The following is a 10,234-nucleotide window of genomic DNA, read 5'->3' on the forward strand; positions in this document are numbered from 1 at the left end:
AATGACTAGGTAGAGCGGGTGGCCCCAGTCTTGTGAGCATGGGTTCCATCAACCCAACGACATGTACTATTTTGTAAAAGAACATTAGTCTTTGCTGCCTGGAACAAGCCATATGCTCTACAAATAATGCTACGTACTTATCATCTCTTAAAGTATTCACATTCATGACTACAAAATAATAAAGACTCACAATATCAGCGAGGGAAAAATAAATCCAGGAAACCTGAACAAAAACTTTTCAATAGTGAGTTGACGATACAGCACAAGTACGTGACACGCGTCACGTCCATCATACAGTCGTGACATCTCATTCTGATATGCTGCTGTCTATTAAACAAAAACTGGGGTTGACTGGATAACAATTAGTACTAAGGCAGTGCGTATATTCTCAGAAATCACATAGACGTAAATATAAACTGTATATTTTTTTTAAATTTTCTTTCCGTTAATTAATTTGAACGAAACAATTGTAGCGAGGGCGCTGTTCTTCCAAATTAAACCTTCTTGAAAAATGTTAAAAAAATAAATAAATTTTGTTTTTAAATGCTACATTCGGTGCATTAATATGATTCATGAATCCCGATGAAATTATACACAGCAATGAGATTCTCCCTCCCTCCTACTGTATTCCATAACCTACTGTACACTCTAAAAAAAACACATTTACTGGGTTATCCTCCATATTGACAGCTCAGATTTACATATATGCAAATAGATTGGATAAAATACAGGATCACTGGACTCAAGAGCAATGGCAGGGAACCCATGTTGCCATTTCTGTCAATAAATCACCTAAAATGCTATATTACGCCATGTGGATGATTTTCTAGGACATACTCAGCACACAAATATATCAACCGGAAAATGATCAAATCCAGACGTCTTTTTTTAAAATATAATGAATTTACATTTTTAGACCTTTTTAGAAATACAGTCTATCAAATGAAGCTTTTTCCATTGTTTTCATACTAGGGTGACGATTATAAAGACTGGGTGCCGTTGACTATGTCTTCTCGATTATGAGATGGAGAAAGCGGCGTAGAATACACATAGGATTTATCTCACAAAATGGATGCCTAGGGGCTGAGGGAGATGATATTATTGGGTACTCCAACAGAATGGGGCCACATTTACCATGATGACAGATAACGATTTTACCGTTGAACGAGGGATTTTTTTTCTTAGTATACTGAGATGTTAACGTGTATGAACAAACATACCCTGTAATATCATTGTATTATGGTACATTGGCCTTTGTGCAGTCATTAAATCATTTCACCATCTCAAATATGTTATTTATGAGGTAAATGAGCTCCAACCATATAATGCCACTAATATTATGCATTAAATGACATAAGCAAACACATATATTAACTATAATCGTATACCTTGAAATAGGCAGCCATATATCTTTATAGTGCTGTCCATAATTCAAATAATATTTTAACGTTAATTGAATTTATAGTCGTAGCTCCATACTACCATTTCCATTGGTGACTGTGTATTAAACCATAGCAGCCGGAAATTTCCTTACCGTATAAAAGCCTGGCGGTGGGTTTTACTCGATAACCTTTACGAGAATTCTTTCGGTAAGGCTGTTCGGTGGGGATGGATTCCTTTCACCGCTGGGAGAGAATCAGAAATGCTGAGGGAAAAAAAATAAGTCAATTCCAAAAGAGGTTTTGTTCCGAGCTCAGAATGCCGAAAAAACCTTATTGGCCCTACGAAAAAGCCACATGACCAGCAGCGTCGCGCATGTGACCTATTTTCATTGCAAATCCCTTGTTTTCTGTAAATTCGATTCAATGATGGAGGTGCCCACACAACAACTCATCCAGCTGCTCCTGATCGCTGTGACTGGGCTCCACTTAGGCATATATGGGGCAAATGCCACAGGCATCCATACCAAAGCACCGCGTCTCTGGATTGTGGAGAGCGTGTAATGATTCAGGTCAAATTCCCCATTAACGCCCATCGCAATCAAATGATCTCAAGTGAAGTGCAAGTTTAGGCTCAGCCTAGTGCAGGTTATGGTAACTTATCAGTCACCGATATTGGAGCGCAGAGAACAAATAAATATCAAAGGAATATTTGAGCACACAGGCTGTTGGCACTCGCTGATGGGTGCAGGAGGGGGGGAGAACGGGGGTCTAATGCCCTTTATTTATATCTGTACTGCAACTATACATGTATATACAGTGACGTCCCCACATGGGCAGATAAAACGGGTCATCTAGTGTACTGTAAAAGATGCTAGCAATCGTACAAGCTATTGTTGAGTGTGGCAATAAACTAGAAGTCGTTAATAAAGCTTGTCTGTTAACAAGTACAAAGGCTCAGAGATCAGCAGACAGTAGGAATTCTAGAACAATGTGAATGCAACAGTCCATAATGTTCCACCGTGGCGGGGAAAGAGTTAAGTGACAGCCTGGCTTTCATATCAAATGTGTTCAGTTTTAGTGATGGAGGGAAATAAGGATTAAGAGCCTCAGATTAAACTGATTCTGCTGTCACTAAAATATCACCCCTCACCCACGTCAGCTTCTATTGCATGCAAACATTTAGAAACAGTAAAGTACACAAGTGTCATATATATATATATATATATATATATATATATATATATATATATATATATACGACTTACTATTATCATCACTTAAGCATTCTTGCGTAATAATTATTATATTGTGAAGAAATATGTGAAACTACTCAGTGTTCTCTATTATGAATAAAACCACCGGGCCTTAAATATGGCCATAAAATTCCTTGAAGAAGTCTAATATCCACTTATTTTAAATTACAGGATATACTGTATAAAAGATTTTTTAAGCCGATCGAACAAACAAAAACAAAAAAAAAACATTAAGGTCTTAAACGTCTGCTCAACAATTCCTTTTTTAAAATACTGTTTTTACTAACACATTGTTTCTTAATACGATAACGATGTGAACAAAAAATGTCAGGGGCATCACAATGAGGACAAAAATCTATATGCAACAGGACAACAAAACGATCCAAAAAAGAAAGACTGAACCAAAAGTTCCATTCCGGAAAATACGTTTAGATATCTTTATTAACGATTCTAAAATGTAAAAAATAAAAACAAATTCCCAGTCTTATCTTTGTAATCTGATTTGGGGGCCATATAACAATTGTATTCGCACAAACTTTTTTTTCCCAAAAACTTTGTCACAGCTAAGATAGGAGACCTACTTAGCTCATCCCGCACAAGCATTCAGACGTAGGAAGACTCACCATGTACTGTAGGGTCTGTGACCAGGGTGGGTGTCATCCAGTGCTAGAACCACTGCTCATTGTCACCCTATAAGTAACCTCTGTCATGGCTCCCAGCAAGGTCAGCTCTATAAGAGGGAGGAGGCCCCGCTGCTGTGGCATTAATCCCTTCAGAAGGGCGTGAAGGGGAGCAGGGAGACGAGAGTGGGAATCCGTGCACATGTCATAGGAAGAACATCCTCGGGGCAGGAAACAATGTTGTCTCAATCCCAAATCAATGGTGCACCTTCCAATTAACCTTCAGCCGTTAATGAAGCAGAGCCAATGGCTGAGTAACAATGTGTTAATGACAGAAGTGCATAGCTCTGTTCTCAGTGATTACTCTCTGATTTTTAAAGCACCACCATACTCAATAGCAGCCTACAAGTGAGTCAACGGAGAAACGCAGCAATGACAAATAAAAACTCCAAGCAGATAGTAGTCCTAGTACCCAGGACAGCTTAAACAGATGCGCCTCATTCATTTGTCTGAGAGACGCACAAGGATGTACTTCAGATTAGGCCAAAGAGGAAATTAAATGATGCCATGCTCCTAAAAGAGTTGCTCCTGGCTTCCGGTGATTCACAAAGGTTCATCTAAGGGGATCCGAGCTGTAAGGCATCCGTTAGACGTGACACACTGTACCGTCTACATATATTTATTACAAGCAAATGATTGTAAGCTCTTGTGAGCAGGGTTTGCATTACTGATGTGTAAATACTGTATATAAAATGATAATGTTATATGTGACACGTGTACAACTTGTACAGCACAAGAATATGTTGATGTTCGTTAAAAATTATAATAATAATGTTATTTCATGTTGTCCTTTGGGTAAAAGATATATTAACTCCCAGGTTTATACCACTGAAAAGAACACGACATTAGCAGTACATTCCATGTATAAGGAGAGCAGCGATGGTTACAGTCAGACTGATTCTTGTATCCTCTCCCATGTGACAGAACATGTAGGAGTTAAAAGAGATATGACAGTAGGGAGACAGATGGGAAGGGGGTGGAGGACGGGGGAGGCATGCATGAGGGGGGTGTAGACGATGTCTGGCTATGTAGACTGTGGCCCACCGACTAGCTGACCTGTTTCTGTCTTGTCTATAAAAATTGCAGGATGCCCAGTTGTAAACTAGTACCCGATATCCAACATCAGATCTGAGATTTGATGTGATGAGCAATCATTGCAATTGTGTTTCTGGAGCAAAATGTGTCTCTTTTCCCCCTTACTAATAGCAATCCAGCAGATAAACACAGAGCAGTACATGAATACGGGCATTCTGTCTCCCTCTTCTAATACAGAAGGCACAAAAATAATTTTTTTTTGTTTTTTTTCATCATATAATAAATCTAATTATGAAGAATGAATCCCTAGCGGAATTGCTGAGATGGCGATATAAAATAATGGTTCCGCATTTAACGAGCGAAATATAAGGCGCAGTTGCCGACATTGCCTCAGGTAAGACACCCAGTACTCCCAGAATAGCAAGCACCCCCCATCCCCCCAGTGCACGTTCTTGCCAGCATGGTGGGAAGCAGATGGACTGAATTGAAACAACTTTATATAAAGAGACCAAGACAGCCTCTTTTTTGGGGCGTTTTATTGACCCGCTTATGCTAGCGTTTAAAATACAGGTATATTGTATGAAAATTGAAAATCTTGCTTAGGGATCCGCCAATTTAGAAACATAGAAAAATAGAAACATAGAATTTGACGGCAGATAAGAACCACTTGGCCCATCTAGTCTGCCCCTTTTTTTAAACATGTTACCTCAAACCATATTTGATCCTTATTTTTTTGTAAGGATATCAATATGCTTATCCCAAGCATGTTTAAATTGTACTACTGTATTTGCGTCTACCACCTCTGTTGGGAGGCTATTCCACTTATCTACTACTCTTTCTGTGAAGTAATTCCTCCTCAAATTTCCCCTGAATCTTCCTCCCTCTAGTGTCAGTGCCTGTCCTCGTGTTCTGTTGCTCCTCTTCCTGTGAAGAATGTCTCCCCCCTGTACCTTGTTAAAGCCCTTGATATATTTGAAAGTTTCTATCATGTCCCCCCTTTCCCTTCTCCGATCTTTTAGTCTTTCCTGGTACGTTTTGTGATGTAGGCCATGCACCATTTTAGTTGCTCTTCTTTGTACAGTCTCTAATGTATTTATATCCTTCTGGAGAAATGGCCTCCAGAACTGAACACAATACTCTAGATGAGGTCGTACCAATGACCTATACAGTGGCATTATTACTTCTTTCTTTCTACTGCTGATACCTCTCCCTATGCAACCAAGCATCTGACTTGCCTTCTTCATTGCTTTGTTACATTGCCTACCTGCTTTTAAGTCCCCTGAAATAGTGACACCTAGATCCCTCTCTTCCTCAGTAGTTTCCATTATAGTGCCATTTATACTATATTTAGTCTTTAGATTTCTGAGACCCAAGTGCATGATTTTGCATTTTTTGGCATTAAACTGTAGTTGCCATTCTCTTGACCATTCCTCTAATCTACATAGATCCTCAATCATTTGTTTTACCCCTCCTGGTGTGTCTACCCTGTTGCATACCTTTGTGTCATCTGCAAAAAGGCACATTTTACCCTCAATTCCATTTGCAATATCACCAATAAAGATATTAAAAAGCACCGGTCCAAGTACAGATCCCTGGGGTACTCCACTTGTAACCTTTCCCTCCTTTGACTGTACTCCGTTTACTACAACTCTCTGTTTTCTGTCCTTCAATTTCATTGAAAAAATGAAACGGGCGAAATTACTACAAGATCAACTGGGAACTCACTAGACTTTTTGAACGACTGGTCATTTTCCGATGGCTCAGAATGACAAACCGTTCACATTGTCCAGTGCGTATGCACTATCGCACACCCCCGTGAGTCGTTCTTCGCGACTTTAGGTAACTAGTGCATGCAGCTCTATCTGATGATAGAATAAACTATTTTCAACGCATCGTGCAATGTGTACGCACTACCTGATACATATATGTATATAATATATACATACTGTGTATATCATTAATGACCAAATTACTTATATATCATGGGTCATCTGTAAGATTGCACAGTGTGTATGCACTATGGGCCAAAATTGGCAAAATGACAGGTACTTGTTTCCTAGCACGGCACCCGCGATTTTGATTGCATTGATCGCGGCCGCAAAAATCGCATCGATCGCATCGCATGCAACCAAATCGCATGCAACGCGATCGACGCGATTTTTACATTGCAATCAATGTGAAATGGTCCCTGAGACCCAATTTTACATTGATTCCAATGTAAAAAGACCCAAAAACCCAAATTTTAATAGCAAACCCCCCCTCATGGTTGAAATGGCCCCCCATTGTTAACGCCACCCCACTATTGACGCCAACACGAAGCGTGGCGAGCGCAGCAGCACTTTATAAGATCAACTCCACGCCGTAGTGGATAGTGGGGGTATGAAAAGGTCGGAGGACGCGTACCGCCGCCCCTCGCGGGCTCGCTACGCTTCAGGTTCACGTCAATAGTGGGGTGGCATTTCACATACTTCAAAACCAATAGGGGGCATATACAATGAGAAATTGGGCACATTGGCCCATTTCCCATCGTTCCCTATGTAAAATCGCGTCGATCGCATCGCATGCGATTATAATGGCATGCGATGGACACGATCAACGCGATTTTAACATTGAAAGCTCATTTTACATTGAGCCTTATGTAAAATCGCGTTGATCGCGACGGTCGCATCGCATGCCATTATAATGGCACGCGATGGACGCGATCGACGCGATTTTCTTATTGCTGGCAATAAAGACCGGTAATTAAAAGAAAATCGCGTCCATCGCATTGATCGCATACCTTAAGTTACCTTAACTTAAGGTATGCAATCAAGTATGACGGGCGCCGTGCTAGGAAACAAGTACCAAATGACAACGCACCAGGTCCCTCCCCACAATGTACCCACAAATTTTTGTGCAGGCGCTTCACTACACAATGAAGTGATTGGACACTACCGCCTGTGAAGCCAGACCATGTTTCGGGGGGTGATTTTGCGCAGCCCTCACCCTAAGCGGTCGGAGCAACCTGCGATGTCTCCCACGAAACGGTTGGTTGCAGTCCCTCGTCGCAGTCATTGCCACCCCACTGCCGGCTCCGGAACCTCAATCACAGTTTCCGGGCTTTTGCATGCGTGCTCTGGCGCTGGCACATAAGTATAGCTTTCCGCACTTCATCGTCTGGGTCTGAATCAGACCCAATATCGTTTGTCCAAAAGTTCAAGGGAAATTGGGGTGACCAACGCATCGTTTGCACATTGTCTATTGTGTACCCAGTTTAAGATTACGCACCCTATATTTACTAATTAATTTCCATGAAAAATAATTGCTTTTTATAATTATTTAAAAACATTTTTGGAAAACATGTAATTTGTGTCTTAAATTACATCAAAAGAACATTTCCTTAGAGTTTCCGGAGTGAGAGTCATCGACCATAAATTATTATAAACCATCGATGGTACATGACGGATGTTAACTAATTTTACCATAATTGTCAGTGAATCTTCCCTGTGCGCCTTATGGCCAATCCACCCCAACTGGTGATCTTCTTATTTAGTTAGTTATTACTACCAACCAATCAGCTTTTTAAACATCATTTTATAGAATATACTTGATACACACTACCTCAAAAGGGAATTGTCTGCTTTGGGTAATATCTTCTCTGGTCCACTTCTCCACTCTTACGACTGCTTGATACATCACCCCCATAGTCGTCATACCATGCCAGTTGAAAAGCAATGTGCTATTTGTCAGAAAAGGGGAAACAAAAATGTTTGGAAAGATAAATATGTAATAATTCTAACATTATGTAAATAAAAATAAGTTAGGGTCAGATGTACTATGCCTTTAGCTCCCAACAACACACATTGGGGCAGATGTCTTTAACAAGAGATAAATGCAGGGGTGATAAGGAGAGATAAACATCCAGTCAATCACCTGCCAACTGCCATGTTACAGGCTGTTTTTGAAAAAAGTCAGTAAGGATCTGATTGGCTGGACGTTTATCTCTCCTTATCACACTTGCATTTATCTCTTGTTATGCTGTGTACACACGGGGGAGATATATTGCTCAGCCATATATGGCTGAGCAATATATTGCTCAGTTTCTACTTTACATCAGCGACCAGAGATGGTCACTGATGAAAAAGAAACTGCCGGGGGGAGCCCGGCAGTGGTAATCAGCTGGTCGCAGGAGCATGTTCCTGCGACCAGCGATCACCACAGAAGCAAAAACGGGAGCGCGCACCCGGCGATATATCGCCGGTGCACACTCCCATTGCGGGCAATATGGTCGCTCAGCGACCATATTTCCCGCGATTTTGCACTAAATCGCCCCCGTGTGTACGCACCTTTAAGGCTTAATACATCTGCCTCATTGGCCCTTATTCAGATCTGATCGCAGTACAAATTTGTTTGGAAAATGGGCAAAACCATATGCACTGCAGGTGGGGCAGATGTAAATTTGGGTGGGGTGTGTTGTAACTGAAATCTAAATTGCAGTGTACAAATAATGCAGGCAGGATCTACCCTGCACAGAAACAAAATAACTCACACAAATCTAACTCTCTCTGCACATGTTACATCTTCCCCACCTGCAGTGCACATGGTTTTGCCCATTTTCCAAACAAATTTGTACTGCGATCAGATCTGAATAAAGGCCATTGTTTGGTTGCTCAGCGACCAAATTGCTGAGTGTCCCATTTTCCAGACACTGCCGGGGGAAGCCCTTGGGTGCAGGAGCATGCTCTTGTAACCAGAAACCTCCACAGGGGTGGTCGCGAGAGCGCACTCCTGGTGACCATTGCCCGCACGGGTATATGGTCGCTGAAATTGCCCCATGTGTTCGGGGCTTTTGAGAGAGATAAAGTGGAGAGATAAAGTATCAACCAATCAGCTCCTGTCATTTATCAAACAGACCCTATAACAGAGCAGTTTGGATTGAATTTTTGGTGCTTTATCTCTCTTCACGGAACATAGCTCCGCCCCGCCCCCCACACACACACCCACGAAGCCCTGCATATGTGTTTTGATTGGCCCACAGGCCGATCACTCAAACAAAATAGATGACCATCGATATGTAAAACTATCGATGGTCACCCATTCTATAGTTTTACACTATTGATGGCCAGTTGCACTTTTGCCATCGATGGCAAATATTGATGGCAAAGGCACCGATGGCCATCCCTACCTAGATACCTAGATGTGCAGCAAGAGTAATGGGGTTATTCTGTTTGCGAACAGAGGGGAATACTGTAAGTACCAATATTACCAGTTATGTATACAGCGCACACATATTCTGCAACGCTGTACAGTAAAGGTATTTGTGTATTATCATGGCACCCGTCGCGTCGCATCGCATACCACTAATTAAGGTATGCGATGGCATGCGATGGACCCGATTTGAGGCTGTTCCCGGGATGAGTGTACAATTTATCGCGTCTCATCTCATGCCATTATAATGGCATGCGATGCGATGCAACGCGATTTCAATGTTAAATGCCCACCCAGACCCGATTTTTAATTGTATCCCCACCCTGATGGGTAATGACAATGTTAAATGCCCCCCATTGCCCCCCCATTGTTAACACCACCCCACTATAAACGCCAATCCGAAGCGTGGCGAGCGCAGCGAGCTCGCTCGGGTCGGCGGTACGTGTCATCCGACCTTTTCATACCCCCACTATAGCGAGCCACCGAGCCCGAAGCGCGGCGAGCGGCCGCGCATTACTTCACAAGTATTACACGTCCGCTCGCCACGCTTCGGGCTCGCCACACTACATAAAATCCACTCCACGCCGACGTGGATAGTGGGGGTATGAAAAGGTCGGAGGACGCGTACCGCCGCTGCTCACCACGCTTCGGTTTGGCGTTGATAGTGGGGTGGCGTTAACAATGGGGGGGCATTTTA

General features: G+C 42.0%; 1 protein-coding gene across 32 annotated transcripts in view; it reads right to left on the reverse strand.

Annotated features, from left to right (window-relative positions):
- PCBP3 (poly(rC) binding protein 3) overlaps window positions 1–10,234 on the reverse strand; it is a 73,515-nt gene that overhangs the window by 61,520 nt on the left and 1,761 nt on the right. For 29 of the 32 annotated variants that reach the window (XM_083154659.1, XM_083154658.1, XM_083154649.1 and 26 more), the window contains exons 2-3: window positions 7,948–8,068; window positions 1,535–1,645 (exon numbers count right to left, since the gene is read on the reverse strand). The gene's annotated coding sequence lies outside the window, so the exon portion shown is untranslated. Of the gene's footprint in view, window positions 1–1,534; window positions 1,646–3,258; window positions 4,232–7,947; window positions 8,069–10,234 lie in introns of those variants that run through there. The other 3 variants (XM_083154627.1, XM_083154628.1, XM_083154631.1) reach the window with 3 other exon arrangements.

The sequence above is a fragment of the Crinia signifera genome, chromosome 7 (genome assembly GCF_055691185.1).
Source record: "Crinia signifera chromosome 7, ASM5569118v1, whole genome shotgun sequence".
Taxonomy (NCBI): Eukaryota; Metazoa; Chordata; class Amphibia; order Anura; family Myobatrachidae; genus Crinia; species Crinia signifera.